This window comes from Wolffia australiana, chromosome 1 (assembly GCF_029677425.1).
Source record: "Wolffia australiana isolate 7733 chromosome 1, ASM2967742v1".
In the NCBI taxonomy this organism is placed as follows: Eukaryota; Viridiplantae; Streptophyta; class Magnoliopsida; order Alismatales; family Araceae; genus Wolffia; species Wolffia australiana.
In genome coordinates this window covers 14,617,193-14,634,387 of record NC_135835.1, presented here as the reverse complement: position 1 = coordinate 14,634,387, position 17,195 = coordinate 14,617,193, and positions in this window count along the sequence as shown.

Here is a 17,195-nt window from a genome sequence, read left to right as displayed (position 1 = left end):
ACAGAAAATTAGGGATGAATCAGAAATCACTTGGAAATATTAATTACATGTAAATTTATGATAACAACCCCATTTTAAACTCGTTAAATGCATGAATTGTGCTAAATTTCTTGAAATAAATACCAAATTTGGGGTTTTATCAAAACATCATTCCTATCTCATTTATTTGTCCTTTATACCCGTTTGAGTAGTGAGTTGACCCTGGTCAGCTATCATTAGAAGATCTTAAAATGGTCAGACATCATTCTTTGTAGAGCCGTAGGACAGATGACGTTTTGTCATCTGTCCATTAAAAAAAGACATCCGTCATCGTCCAGAGTGACGAACAGATGACTGAACGGAGAGCTTTTAGTCATCCGTCATTTGTTATCTGTCCTCCGTGACGGATGATAGATGACGAAAATGACGAACGGATGACGCATGACTTTCTGTGAACGAAAATATTTCTCCTTTGCTTCCTCTCCCTCTCTCTCTATTGCTCCCTCTCTCCCTCTCTCTTTCTGTCGATCACTCCCTCTCCCTCTCTCTCTCTCAATCGCTCGCTCTCCTTCTCCCTCTCTCTATCACTCCCTCGTCCTCTCTCTCTTAATCGCTCCTCTCCTTCTCCCTCTCTCTTGCTCACTCCCTCGTCCTCTCTCTCTCAATCACTGCCTCTCCTCCCTCTCTCTCAATCGATTTCTCCCTCGTCCTCTCTCTCTCTCTCTAGATCACTCCCTCATCCTCTCTCTCTCTCTCAATCACTGCCTCTCCTCCCTCTCTCTCAATCGATCTCTCCCTCGTCCTCTCTCTCTCTCTCTAGATCACTCCCTCATCCTCTCTCTCTCTCTCTAAATCACTCCTTCGTCCTCTCTCTCTCTTGATCTTTGGTTTTTCTTGAACATCAGATCTTTGGAACGCTAGGATATCTCTCTTGATCTTCGTCCTCTCTCTCTCCAAATCTAGGAAGATAAACTTCCTATTATATATACATAATTAAATTAAAATACATTAAAATCGATCTTGTTCCTTATAAAAAATACATATAAATCCATTTTGTTCTCCGAGTCATTTCATCAAAAACTTTGCTTTCATTATTTGATCCTGTGATTTCTCCTATAAATCGACTTCTAAAAATTTTCTAAAAATATCCTAAAATCACTAATATACCTCCACTACACAGATATTAAATTTGGGGTCTAAATAAATTCTACGAAGGAACTTCCTTTGTCAAATCCTTTCTCTATATATCCTCTAACTCATTAGTTAAAATTGACTCTAAGAGCCAATCCCTGTGGAGACGACTTACTCAACAATATACATATCTGAGTAAGATTACACATAGAAAATTTTATTTGATCAAGGTGAAAATAATAACAACAACAAAATTACACCTCATTTTCGCCTTGGTAAACAAAAATATACTCAAAAAGTCAGAAGAGATACAAACAATTCACTAATCTCAGTGGCATATTGATCACCAAATACAATTCCCATTCATAATCCTTATTGTGTATAAAACATGTCATTAAAAAATTTTGGTTGAAAAAACAGGCTCATCAGCTTCCTTCATCATCATGTGGTTAGAAATAATTGATTTATTAATAAGGAGAATAGTGATAGAATTAATAAAGAGAAACATTTTTAAAATTTTTCTTTAAATTTCTATATTAGTTTTGTGAACGAATTCCAAGGAAGAGTGGAAAATTAGTTTCAACCAAATCTATGATTTTTCTATATTTACTTTAAAACCAAAGAGAGAAAAATAGACCTTTCTCGCTGCTAGGGTGCTTTGGTGGCACTTGGTGTCAGCCTTGTGGCAGATTTATTGTGTAGTATAGTGGCAGCAGTGTTGACAACAAGTAGAGCTACATGGGACGTTTCAGAAATCACCAGCTTAGTTTCTATAAGGATGATGCAATCAATGTCTCTGTGTGCTTTATTGTGTTAGTTACTACTGTACTCCGGTTGTAGAGGGGGTGAGTGTGTGATTGTGGGAGTGGTGGTGTATTAATGGCAGTAAGAACCACATAGTCAACAATTGTATGCAATATGCACTTAACTCTTGTATGGTGGGGAAGAGGAGGTGTATCGGGCACGTGACTAATGTGATGAACCCGAATGAGGCATGAAAATGTACTCATCTCAATATCATTTTTGGATCATTTTACTGATATTGTATTCATTTTTAGATGGATTTTATTTCATGCATTTAATGTGCCATTTTGTTAAAACAACGTTTTATTGTAATTTTACTTAATTTTTAGGCGCATTAATTCTTATTGAAAATGTGCTTAGCTTTAAACATTACTTACTTTAATGATCTTAATTCTCCTTATGGCATCTTAGTTTGTATCATATAGAGAAGTAGTCAAAATTAAAGGAGGAAAAAAAAAGAGAGAGGTAGAAGAAATAAATACATATATATATGTATTTATTTATTGAGGTTATATCACGGTGTGGCCCGAACTTTTTTGAAAATTCGAGTTACAGCCCTTACTTTTTTTTTTGCCGCAACACAGCCTGAAGTCCCATTTGGTCCGCAACCTGTGACGTGGAGTCTACGTGGCTGCCGGGTGGAGTTCCGGCGGAGTCCACCTAGGCGGAATCCACGTGGCAGCTACGTGGATTCCACGTCACAGCGCGATTTGAAGAAAGAAAGATTTTAGCCCGCCCAATGTGAGTCACCCGGGAGAGAGCTGAGAAAGGCAACGAAGGAGAAGGAGATGGTGGAGAAGGAGGAAGAAAGGGCGCGAGGGAGAAGGGGCTTCTTCTTGGCTACGGGAATCGTTGCGAGCTTCTTCCTGGCTACGGGAGTTCCATGAGGTAGGGTTTCTCTGTTCCATTCATGTAACTTTCTCTATCTCTCTCTAGATTTCATGGTTTACTGCTTTTTTAGCTACGTGTGGGTTGCTTTCTCTCTCTCTCTAGATGGACATACATTACTGCTTCTCAAAATACCGATGATCTTCTATCTTTATCTTGAAGCCCATATGTAACTTTCTCTGTCAATTTTAAGATCTTGTTCAATGACTTTTGAAAGTTCTTCTCTCTGTCCCTCTCGTAAATAAAGATTACCCAGGGCTGCTATTAATTTTTAGCATTCTGTTCAGTAACATTTGGAAAATTGTGCAGTCTCTCTCCCTTTAATGAAGACTACCTTGGGCTGTTTGGTTGTTTCTATGTAAAACTTTCAAACTCCATTCTTGCAGCTTTCTCTCATTTTTCACATCTTGTTTAGTGACATTTGAAAATTTTACGATCTCTTTCTCTCTTAAAGGAAGATTTCCTTGAGCTGCTCTTTTGACTAACAAGACATTGGGAAATTGCAGTCTCTCTCTTAAATGAAGAATCGCTTGGGCTGTTGTTTTTTGTCTCCGTGTAAAACTTGCAGACTAATTGATATGGCCTCATTGAACGCCCGGGGCACATCAAAGGGGGCGGGCAGGGTCGAGCCAAGCAGTCCACCTCCGGGCCACCTCCGGGCCACCTCCGGGCCACCTCCGGTCCGTGCTGGGTCAACCTCCAAGCATGGTCGAGCTGCATGCTCCCCGTCATTAGCTCTCTGATAAGCTGATATGCTGCATGCTCCCCGTCATTTCAATGCCTCCTTCACCGTCCCCTGCTCTAACCCAGCAAGAACATATTTTAAATTCAAATTGCCAATCAAGAATAATGTTTAACTTTATTGAAATGCTGTTTATTAATAATAAACGCATGGTGCAATATAGTTGTTCGTCTCACCTGGCACAGAATGCAGCCCGGCTGTGGGGAACTCAGTCTCCTACGTTGGAGTTTTTATCTGTGGGGAACACAGAATCCAGCCAACTCACTTTTCTTGCCTGAAAATTTCGGTATCAACCGAGATAGGAAATTTGAAATATGTTTTTCAATAAATTCTCAAACGACATAGGTGCATATCTAAAAGCGTTAAATGAAAGACAATAAAATAAAGGCAGGTTCACATCTGAAGGAGGAAAAATAATGTTCAACTGTAATGCGCCTTGGCCAGATCCTGGGGCTGTAAAATTTCAATAGCAGAACTAAGTTATTGTTCATCGACCAGCTCAGAAATCTGCGACTGGAGAAAATCCTTAGTGACACTACTCAAATAAAGATGACATTTCAGAATCGCAATCAGATGTACATCATCAGTCGTTTGGGAAAGGCAAGAGAAGTTATTCTGAGGTGTTTCTCCTTTTTTGATTGATTCTGCTTTCTTCTGGAGGGCTTGGCGTTCCTCAAGGTAATTTCTAGCAACAACATCTTCAAAGGTGCTCGACAAACCATGAGAGATTTATGATCTTTCTTTTGCCTATATTGCTGCAACTGAATAGAAATGAGGATAAAAAATGAGAAAAATAGTATGAAATATCAGTAAAGAGCAAGAAACTGATGCTTGGAACAATGAAAAAGTAACATGAAAGGGAATTGGGGCAAGAAAAACCTTCTTGCGTCCGGCGGCTAATAGATCCGTCGTGTTCTTCTTTCTTTCCGTTAGATCTTGCAGCATAGGCCAAGAGGGAACCGGGGGGTCAACAATTCAATCCTCACAAGAATCTGCTCTGCAAAGAGACCCACCAATTAAAGAAGCAAGAAATTGAATCCTGAAGCAGCCTAAATCCATGACGACCGCAAGAGAAAAGGCAGAGATCTACCAAGAGAAAAGGCAACGCAGAAAGAAGGCGTCAAACCTAGGACGAATCAAACTAAGAAGCAAAACAGTCAAAGATGAATCTGTTCATCAACAGATCCATTCGCCGGATAACTGTACTGCTTAAAATAAATCTTGATTCAAATCACGAGAAACCAAATTTCCAACAGAATTTGACAAAAAAAGCATATGAAAACAAATTCGCTGCGTTTGGAGAATTGATTTCTTGGCAAATTGAAGACAATGCTCCGATCTGCGGGAATTCTTCTTCCCCCCCTTCTCCTTCATGCGAGAGTTCTACAAAGAGAGAGATTGAAATTTGAGATCCAGTCAGTCCGCAGTCTACCATCACTCGTGGATCAAAGCAAAAAAGAATCGGCGAGGAAGAAGAATTCAAGATCAAATTTCAATGAACCCTAGAACAACAAGCGCAAATGAACGAATGGGTATGGAAGAGCATGAATTTAGCTCGCCCATCTCCTCTTTATCCCAGGGCACCTCCGTGGCCCGAGAGCAGGCATTGATGATGGTGTTGTAGGTGAGGACCATTGGCGCGACAGAGTAGGGCGGCCGCTTCAGCCGATCGAGGAGGGCGAGGGTGAGGGCGTGCTCACAACGATTCCGGCGCCGACGGCGTTGATCAGCGCAGAAGCCCCTTCTCCCTCGCACCCTTTCTTCCTCCTTCTCCACCGTCTCCTTCTCCTTCGTCGCCTTTCTCAGCTCTCTCCCGGGTGACTCACATTGGGTGGGCTAAAATCTTTCTTTCTTCAAATCGCACTGTGACGTGGAATCCACGTGGCTGCCACATGGATTCTGCCTAGGTGGACTCCGCCGGAACTCCACTTGGCAGCCACGTAGACTCCACGTCACAGGCTGCGGACCAAATGGGACTTCGGGCTGTGTCGCGGCAAAAAAAAAGTAAGGGCTATAACTCGAATTTTCCAAAAAGTTCGGGCCACACCGTGATATAACCCCTTATTTATTTATATATATAAATGGGTTTTTAAGTGAGGCACCTGGGGTTGAGCCATGGTGCAATATGGCTCAAGCCAGCTATAGGCAAGCGAGCATAGGGCACTCAAGGCTACTTTCAGCCGCAAGGGCTGGCACACTAGCAGCAATGCTACCCAGCTACACAGAAGGACAAGCCAAAAGAAGGCCCAGAAAAGGATCCCACTATAAATGACAGGCCTAGCATAGAGATAGCCCCCACCATCGTATGGGGGTATGGTATTTTAATTTAAATCTTAGTCAAATAACATTGTTCTTATAATATTTTACGACATGGGATCATATCTGGCTGTTTCTTTCAGCTCTACACCAGGTCGGGCCGACAAGCGATGAGATGGATCATAACCCTGATGGATATATTGTGGTTGTCAAACCAAATCATACCACCATTTTTTATTTAAGTTCATTAAATGAAATATTAGTTCATTATTATTATAGTGTAATGTTATAATGAACTTTTTGAATTTGTGCAATGACCTAGGGAATTATGGTGATATCATACTACAATGATCATTGGTCTTTAAACATGTATTCCACATATACTTATTCAATGGATAATTGAGATGGGATTCGAGTTATCCTGATAGAATAAAACCATCTGATCGTGCTTATAAGATAAATATGGTTGAGCTTGTGGCCATTAGTGTGGAGACACTAAGGACAGATAACGGGTGCTCTTTGGAGAAAGATTTTACTGAATTGATTTGTACCTAAACGTCAATATGGTTAATTCATGTCATGGTTGTATAAGATATCAGTTGAAATGAGACACTAAGGACATCTCATGGATGGATGATTATATTTTGATTACAGCTTACGAGTCTTTAACCATGGGATTCAAACATGTTTTAGCTCAGATATATCTAGAAGCCCACAGAGATGATTGCATTGTCAAGACATGATCATTGGCCCTCAGTATAAGGGGAGATTGACTTAAGGCAAATAATTCAGCTGAATCCCTGGCCACGGTAGTGACAATATTGAAGAAGACCTTATCCAGTGATCCATGCTACACATCAGTGCTAACCAAATGATGGATTAGGGTTTGATGATTAACCATACCCTAAGTCATATGGGTGTCTTATACAGACAAAGTATTATACATGTATGGTAATTGATGACGGATAGGATTCCATAAGAGAGTTCAAAGACTACTATGTATCTTCTACAGCACGAGGTGTAGCATGGCATCCCCAACGGCTGAAAACTTAACCTATTGATGGGTTAAATTGATCCTCGATAATTAATCTTCATGTTGATATAGTTAATTAATAAAGTTGGTCAATTGATCATAAAGTTGGTCGAGTGGATACTCTTGGAGGTTAAGCAATTGATCGGCTTGTAGAAACTCTCCCAGGAAGTAAGTCATGACTGGAAAAAATTCCCCAATAGGTAATCAATATATTACATGTTTTAGATATCATTTATGAAATCATCTCCTGCTTGTCCTGCCGCAAATTAGTTTCATACATCAAAACCATAACCCAAGAACTCAACAATGATATCAAAGCTAGGTTGCATGGCTATGGTTTTGCTTTAAAAGCTAAAACCCCAAAAATGGCATCCAAAAATCTGTTTTTGGATTTTGTTTATAGAGTATTAGGATACTAGTTGCAACAAGCGCTAGTGCCAGCTGCAACACTGAACATGGGTTGCCAACAGCAGCTACAATGTTGTGCCCTAGACGTAGCGCCCATAACTGCTTGCAATTGCCCGCACAATCGCATACGGCCATGCAAAACAGCTGCACACCATCCATCGCCAGAAACTTAGGAAGGTTCAGAATGACTCAGAATTGTGTCTACACAAAGGAGGACGACTGCGATGCAAGCCAAAGTCATGGGCGACAAACCGCGTCCCCATCTTGAGCCACTCGAATCAGGGTGAGACTAGTGATCTTCTGAAACTTCTTGGGTAGATATCTAGTCTATATGAGTGATTCCTTGATAACATTTCGTATAAGTTGATGTCTCAATCCTGTTTTGAATGTCGGCTTATAGTTTGGCTCATTGAGGCATTTTCAGAAACACTTAGTAAGCATCGAGTGTTTTCCCTTGATTTATCCAAATTCTCCAATTTATTTTATCCAAATACTATCATATATATTTATTAAATATATGTACTTATATAAAACTTATTTCTATCATTACAAGCTAACATAACATAAAAATAAAAGCATTTAGAATAAACAGTATAAGTATATACTTAACGTTTTTCTATAATTATATGAAATAATTAATTTACTTTGATTAAATAAAAATAAAAAATCAGAATAAAAATTTTGTGGAAATAAACTCTCACTAATGGGTTAATTAATTAAAGTTACTAATCTTTTTGAGATATAAAATTCAGAATTTTGCATTCTTTTTGACGTGTAGATATAGGTATTATAGATATATTTTTATAGTTTTAAGAATTTTAAAAAATAATAAAATAAATGGAGAATTAGAATGATGGCTTTGATTTAAAAGTTAACTTTTAGGAGAATTGAGAGAAAAATATTAATATATTTTAGGAATTCCTTTTTTCGAGTGATCAAGAGCAATAATATTATCAGATAAATATCATACTTTTTTATAAAAATTTTGGTTCTTATAAATTTGCTAAGCCAATACTAAAAAAACCTTTTTTTGAATCTCAATCAAACTTTAAGAACTGACAATGAAAATAGTTCAAGGATTAGGAGCAGTTTTAGGAATAAATTAATTCAATTAATAAAAAGTGATGCAGGTTATTTATCAGAGGGTAGAAATATGACGCTTGAAATTTAATGCCCAAAAATAGAAGTCGCATGAAGATATGGTTGTCAAATAATGATTTGGGGGTACAAGCCTCTTTGAAAACTCATGTATTCAATATGTGCGCAGAGAGAAATCAAAGTTTTATTGATAGGTGAATGAAAGACCCACTAATGAAGTTGACATACAAAATTCAAAACAATAAACTTCCAGATCTAGACACAGAAAATAAGGAAATCATTCTCGAGAAAAGGTGAGAATGTGGGGAAATTGATTTGTAAATCTAATATAAGGTTAGATATCAGAAATATGATTGACAAATATTTTTGTCTTTTTACCTTGATCTTTGATGAAATGCAATGCTCTTAAGCATTAAAATACCTCTCGATGGGCATGAAAATTTGGCCCACGTCTTGGCCTTTTGCAAAATAAATAAACAAGGAATTGAAAGATGAAGAAAAACTTTCAAGATCTATCCAAGAAGCAAGTAAAATTTTGACTCTAGAATCTGCTGTGTCCTTCTAGGCCAACTAGGGTTGGGCCACTTTTATCATGTTTTTCTGTCTATTCTCAATATATTTGTGTAATCCAATGCTATGGATGGATAGAGGTTTGAGATACGAGTCTGCTGAAAAAAACTATGCAGAATCTGATTGTTGGATCTCCAAATATCGACATTTTAAAATAGCTTACTATCTTTTGTTAGATGAAAGTGGGTGCCAACTGGATTAAATCATCAATTATGATAAATACACAGTAATTTCCTTGTTTTCTCCATCCAGAGATTATTCTTGCCTTGTGTCTAGCCAAACTTTGATTAAAAATAGAAATGATGAATTAATGTTAGCATCTCGTGAATCATGGGATACCATAGAGATTATTTCCTGTTCAGCCAGCCAGATTATAGACCTGTACATGGAGTAAAAATTTCATAATATTTTATCATACAAAAAATTGTGCATTTGTGGTCTTGATTTCCCTGCCCTAAGGTGCCCTCTTAAAATGAATGGAAATATGCCATACCACCGTTATAATCTCAATACTCCAAAACAAACCATGCACAATTTAATGCACACAAGGGCACATTTCATTAATTGCTTAATGGGGAACCCGTATCAGTCACATTTAGCACGAAAAAAATAGCTGGATTTTGTTATTCATCCATGTTGGCATGATATAACTGCATTCAATAAAAAAAAAGTGAACATGACACATGTCACATGGAATTCGATAAGGATGCGCAGTGATTGAATAATTATAGCATCACAAACGTGATGCCTCAATGACTGGTAGAGCCAATCATTCACTGAATATTGGCCAAATATGTGGTGACATTTTGTGACCGAGATTTAAATAAAAAATAAGATATTAAATTTATTAATTAAATCTAAATATATTTCTAGAGAACTAAAATTATATTGTTAGTGAATAAAATTACGAGTTTAGTAATTCCAAAAAAAAATACTGAATTATAAAAAACTGTAGAAGATATTAAAAAATCCATAAAAAATAAATTCTAATAAAGGATATTTCTATCAAGTATGGGTATTTTTGGTGCACATTTTTATGTTATATGCATGATATATTAACAACGGTTTGGATGTTTTAACGATGCATGTGTGGAGATGAGTGAGGTGCACAATGTTCGCATGTAGATGGTAGCGAATGGCATGAAGTTGATGCATCAAGGGTAGCTGTCTTGCCATTCACAACCACCAGTGACATGGTGGACGAGTATCCCATTTAAGTTGTTGTGACAGGGAAATAAGAATTGATACGCCAAAAATAGGGGATGAACTATTCAATTGTAATCCCTTATCATTTTTAATTTCAGCTTATGCAATAAATTTTATAAGACTATAACTTAAAATATATAATGATAAGTATATGTTTCATCCAAGGGAAGCTAGTAAGGTAATTCAATTGTTGATCTGTGTGAATGATCTAACCCTAATTAGGGTTAATTTAATCTTCAATAAAGATCAAATAACCCTAATTATATGAAGAATTTGAAAAGGAGGGTAGAAGAGATCGGAAAAACAGAAGAATTAGTGATGCTCTAAATTGACTTCTTTGATCCAATAAAAAGGACCAAAGGAGTCAAGTAGAGGGATTAAGAAGAAAAATTGATTTTAGTTTCTTTTTTTTGAGACTGGGAATCCAAACTAGCTCAATACTATCTCATAAATATAATCTAATCTTCCCTAGAACTTAAACTCCATTTTTTTCATTTTTTGTTATTATTATTATTATTAATGTCCAAGTGAAATAATTAGTTCAATTCAATAATCATTCCTCTTAATTTTTGTAAGGGCTTGTACATGCCACTCAAACCAAGTGATTTAGAGTTTCAGACTAAGATCAAGAAGAACAAAGAAATTCACTGACAAATAATTCAAACTACACTAAAATTGAAATACACTGGAGGAAAAAATACCAAATAGGGTTGATCCAGCCTATAGCTCCTCTCTATCATGTAGCTGTGAAAGCGCCCCCTCCAGAATGACCTCCTCAAATCAATTTTTTTTACTAAAGGTTAAATGGTAAAAATTACCATTTTACCCCCAATAATTAATTTTTTTTCAATCTATGTATGATTTATTTGAGTGATACAACTCAAATAGAAAGAGGAGTTTGAGATGCACAAGGCCATAAACTTTGATCTCAATCTGACTTCAGGATTAAGAGTAATTAAAAAATGAATATTGACCAATACTAACCATTAGACCAATATATCATTTTTTAATTAAATTTCACTTTACAAGCAATTTCCTATCAACTTATGATTGGCCAGTGCATTTTTAATTGAATTTTTGCGGGTTCTTTCTTGACGTGCCACGTACCCCCAGGCTGGAAATAAGAGAAAATAAAAAATCAGTACAAATACATATCAAGTTTCACTTACCTGTGCATTTTGACCAATGTCAACCAATCAGGGGTCGCCACATCACTCCATACGTGCAACATTGCATGCGCAGTAGGGGAGGTGCACTTACCGCCCAAAAACGATTCCTCCTCCAATCGCATTTAAGCCATCTGATTCCCTTCTAACGGCCAGATTTCGCTGCGTGTCCCCGTTTACTTTGGTTCTTGAATTTTTTCACCAAAGTCCCTGCTTTAATTTGCACGTACAAACTAACGCCGCTCAAAAGTAATTGGGCATATGCCTCTCTGCTTCTCTGTCCTCCATATTTCCCTAAAATTATAGAAAAATCAAAATTAATTCAATAAAACTCGAAGGATATTTGTAATTGAATCTTTACGGCTGCAATGCATGACCGAGAGCTGTTTTAAGGGTATATTTGCAACCAAAATTTTAAAAAGTCCCTCCGACCTAAGAAATTCCTTTAAACTCATATTTTTCATAATTATATCATTTTCTTTTTAAAAAATCATTTCTTCCTAGAATAAATTCTCAAAAAATTAATTCAAATGCTAGAAAAATCTAGAAAATTTACTAATTCATCCCCACATTAAATAACATTAAATTTAATTTTTAAACCTATATTTTCATTTAAATAGAGTGATTCTCAGCTTAAATAAATCCCAAAAAATCCATATACTACCACAAAATTATGGTAAAATCAGAAGTTACTTGGAAAAGTAATTAACCTATAAATATATGATACCAACCCTATTTTAAAATCTTTAAATGGATAAAACTATGATAATTACGTGAATTAAACAATGAATTTTGGATGTTATCAAGGATAAAGTTCGTTAAGTAGAGACAAAACTTTAGTCAACCTTTTTGGAAAAAAATAACTTCCAAAAATCACCGAATAATTCATTACTTCACTATAATATTTGTACTGCTAGATGAAAATGTAAAATAACATTAATACCAACATTTGAAAGAGTTTTAAAAAAACCAAAAGCCTATAATAGGGCAAGGTTGGTCTCATGTTGGGGATTAATGATGGTGGAGTACTATGACCTTGGTTGTTTCATTTGAAAGTGGTGCAGTCTCTTCAAACAACTGGGTTGTGTGCCCCACTAATTTAATTACAAATCCCCTTAAGAGCATGTTGATTTTGACATTTTCGTATTCAATATTTTTGGTGTTTGATAACATGCAATTTTCCTAGCTTAATATGATAATATTTATGTCTTTATTTGCATTAAATTAATTACTTATACATGTTATCAATATTGTGGACGTCTTGACCTTGAAATTAGAAAGATATGATTTTTAAAGTCAGAATATATATATTTATATTTTTGGGCCAATCATGAATTTTTGAATATATTTTAAGATCTGTTTTCCGTGACACCACATGTCTCTGTTTGATTTGTTGCATGGTAAAAAATCAGCTGCAAGTATAATGATTGGCACAATCAATGATTAAGCTCAGTTAATGATTGGCTCTCTCTCTCTCTCTCTCTCTCTCTCTCTCTCTCTCTCTCTCTCTCTCTCTCTCTCTCTCTCTCTCTCTCTCTCTCTCTCTCTCTCTCTCTCTCTCTCTCTCTCTCTCTCTCTCTCTCTCTCTCTCTCTCTCTCTCTCTCTCTCTCTCTCTCTCTCTCTCTCTCTCTCTCTCTCTCTCTCTCTCTCTCTCTCTCTCTCTCTCTCTCTCTCTCTCTCTCTCTCTCCCGTGGCGCACACATGTCAAATTTCCATTAGATAGAAGAGGAAATTGCTGACGTGTTGCACGCTGACGTGTCGCTACATCAGCTGCTAGATATCTGATTTAAAATATATTTAATAAGATACTCTGATTATTCCCTTTTTGTCTTTTTCTGTAATGTGCCATGTGGCGCGACGACAGCCGTCAATAGCAAATGACGAGACAGAATCTTAGCCAATCATTGCATTTAATGCCGAGCTGAGACAAAACACTAACCAAATGGTGTGATGGTACTGATGAGGATGAGGAGAGAGAAATATTTGAATTAAATTGACGAATAAAAATCAGCCAAATTCCAAGCTTGATATCTGATGATCCAGAACTCGGATCGAATTGAAATTTTAATGGAAGCTTCATCTTTTTGTCTTCTAACCATCCATATGGTTGGATCCATAAATTGACCCCTACTATTTGTAAAAAATATTTTTAAGTTCACTTTTATTCTGGAGAGTGAAGTTTTGAAGCTCCATCAAGTGATCCTTGTTGTCTCTAGTGCTTTGAGAGGTTCAGTAGAGAAGTGGGGAAGTTCATCTGCAGCAGGAAGACACCATGATTGCAGTGAAATATAGGGATCTAAGGTTACCCTTTGACCTTAAATTTAATCAACTCCTGTACATTTAGTAAATTCAATCATCTTCTTCATCCACCACCTTCACTCATCACCTTCATCATTTACCATCCTCCTTCCACTCATTATCCTATCTCAATATCTCTACATCATTTACTATATCCACGATAAACCACGCCGCTACCATGATGTCGTCACAACCGGATCTCAGTTCCCATTCTAGTCCATCTAAATCCCTAATTAGTAAAACCCTAAGTAACCATCTCTTATCTTATCGTTCACAATAATCACACATTCACTACCATATACATAACTCTTCTGATATTCACTTCACGCAATTGAAATCATACTTTCCCTAATATAAATTTCCTTTGGAGATGACCCTTACTCGTCACTAGCTAGTTAACTTATTTATAAGTATAGGTTTATAAATTTTATTGATAAAACTCAAATTCTCAATGACGTAATTCTTACCCCAGTTTTGAGTTTATCAGTGTTGAAGGGGAATTTTCACATTGTTTTCTTGATATTTTGTTGAGAAATGTACAACAAATCATGTATAAATGGATAGGAAAGCAAAGAACTCAACTAGACTGAAAGAAACTCTGTCTACAAGCCTTAGTGTTTCGTGTTTCTTGGAGTAAAAATCACTGTATGAAGAGATAAATGTTTAAATAGGATTTCAGAACTAAAAAAATGATCATTGTCCAATTCATTTAAGTGAAAATTAATGGCTTGATTGTGCCTCATCGTGAAAGAAGAGTGGCCCATGTCATGCACGTGATGTGCTGCACTAGTTGAAGTAGTCCCAATATATCTCTTTAATTCACTTTAATACTATTATAATATAATTATTTTTCAACCCTGCTCCCCAAAAATAAAAATTAAGATAGAGAAGTATTAGTTGGGAGAAATTGTTAGCTTGACCTTTAAGGTTCATTTGAAGATCAACTTCAACATTTGACTTGCTATTCTGTTCTTTCATCTCAATGCACTTAATAAACTTGTGCATTAAAGTAAATAACATTTGGATAAAATCTTGCTATTCTGTTCTTTCATCTCAATGCGCTCAATAAACTTAAACATTAAAGTAAATAACTTTTGGATAAAACTTAGTTTTAACCCTAAAAAAGTAAATGAAGACATACAAAATAGTTTATTAATATAATGCTGTTATATAGGTTCATCTGAGTTAAAATGAATTTACATGTGTGGAATAAAGTCTAAATTAATTAAATCTGTTTTTACTGTCATACTATGAGATTTTTGTTAATTTTAGAGAAAATTTTTATAAATTGATATATCTCTTTTATTGGGAATTTATGATGTTAAATTCCTAGAAATGTTATTTGTTAAGATAAAATTCATAATTTCTATATTTTTCATGAATTATATATCATGGGCTTTTTTCTAATGGTTTTTATGGTTTCATTTTCCACCCAGCCAAGTATCATCTTTGAATTTCACAGATGTGGACCAATCAAATAAATATAACTTATTACACTTAATCATTGAAAAATACCACACTTGGTGATTCCATAATGCCCAATTATTAATTAATAGGTTGTTTTCTTTTAATGTGGATGAGATATTCACAAATGGAAAAAAGAGCATTGATTTTATCTACATTAAATGCCTTGTAAGTAAGGAACATCACATCCAGGATGTGATTGAACAGATGACAAAATGTGACGAACGCTGATGTGATAAAACTTTCGTCATGTCACCATCCCATCCCATGTCCCAGCATATGCAAAACAAACTGTCACATTGCTGTCACCGTCCCTCCATAGGGCGTCCCGTCATGTCTCCGTCACCGTGACGGCATCACCGTCACTGGTGATGTGAATAAAACCCTACTCGAATGCGGGGATATATCTCCAATTATTTATAGACGGCGTCGGTTTACACACACAAAAAAAGGGACTCTGTGCAAAATGCCAAGAAATTTAAATGGCCACGTTATGTGGCAAAATCTCAGGCGTGGAAAAGATTAAAATAAATGATTTTATATGTATTTTCTGTCCATTTTAACTTTTCGAAAATTCCTTTCACAGCCGCATCCGTGAGGGCCGTTCCGCCGTGTCATGCGTCCTTTGCACCCCGTCACCGTGACATCCCCGTACAACTTTATCATCTGTCACCGTCACCGTCACAGACCCCTAAAACCATCACTGTCACCGTCACGTCATCCATCACGTTTCCGGAATGGTGACGCGTGACATGACGGATGACGCATGCCAATCCCTACTTGGAAGTCAGAAAACAAGTGAACACACTTGTGAAGTTGCACTTGGCAAACATCTTGAAAAATGTTTATATGGCATTGGTAGATGTCTCACCACATCACACATTTAATAGATTAGTAATACTTCATTAATATATTATTCCTTTTTCCAATGTAGGAGCATCATTGGCTGATATCAGAAATTTTGTTGATATGGCACGGGTTGATGCATCACCACATCGCACGTTTCAATTCACTGTTAATACTTCTTTTGTCTTAAATTTTATGCAGGGACATATATGTTATGTTTTGAATCTTATATCAGGGAATACCATTAAATCTGAGCCAAATAATTGCCCATGAATGATTGGATAAGTAAGGACGGAAACCATGAAAGTAATGCAATAGCAGCACTGAGGAAGAGAGATAATATTTATATAAATCAGTTGCTGAGATTGCAGAACATTCAAACCTTTATATCTGACAGTCTAGAGGACTAATGAAGCTGCAATTTTGAGGGAAACTTTGACCTTCTTCCCTCTATCCATACACATCCTCTGATGAGGCCTTAGACACTAAAGAATTAATACTTGAACTTATTTCCTACATTTTTAGGCAATTGAAAGAGAGTGTCTTGAGATATCCTTTGAAAGATGATTGTTTCTATAGTGGGTGGTTGAGGAGAATAAAAAAATATTAGAAGGAGCTAAACTGTCTGAAAATTGTTGTGGTCATGGTGGAACATGAAGACCTCTGGTCAGTCTCGTTACCTTGTATTGTTTCATCTTGATCATTACTTATTAGGTTATATATATCTTTTCTTATTCTCAAATGTGTTTGCATCACTTTTATTGCCTCCTAAAATACTCATTATCATTATTCTTCATCATTCGAGTATAATTAAAAGTTCTTAGATATTTATATCCATTTATACACTTGCACTTACCCATATCTCTATACTCCCCTTCTTATCCCATCATTACTCCTTCCTTGTACCTTATCTTTTTATTGGATGAATTTTATTAAGATTTATATTAGATAGAAAAATTCAAAACCAGGGCATACAAAACTCTCTCATTCACCCTTTCAAGCTTTACTACTCTTGAAATTTATGTATTAAATCCCCATCAGTTGTATAACATCAACTAAACATCATGAAAATGGTAATGATGCCAAGAAAGAAACTCCCAGTTTGTGGAAAAAATTATGCCATAAATTAATAAACGTGGATATGAAATATAAGATACATATTAAAAACATATTATGCTCCCATAGGGAATGATCACTAAAATTAATAGACCAATTTGACAACATATGGAATTCTAAATTAGATCATCCAATTATTTACCTAAACTTCATCCTTTTTCACAAAGAAGAAACATATACATTTAGAAG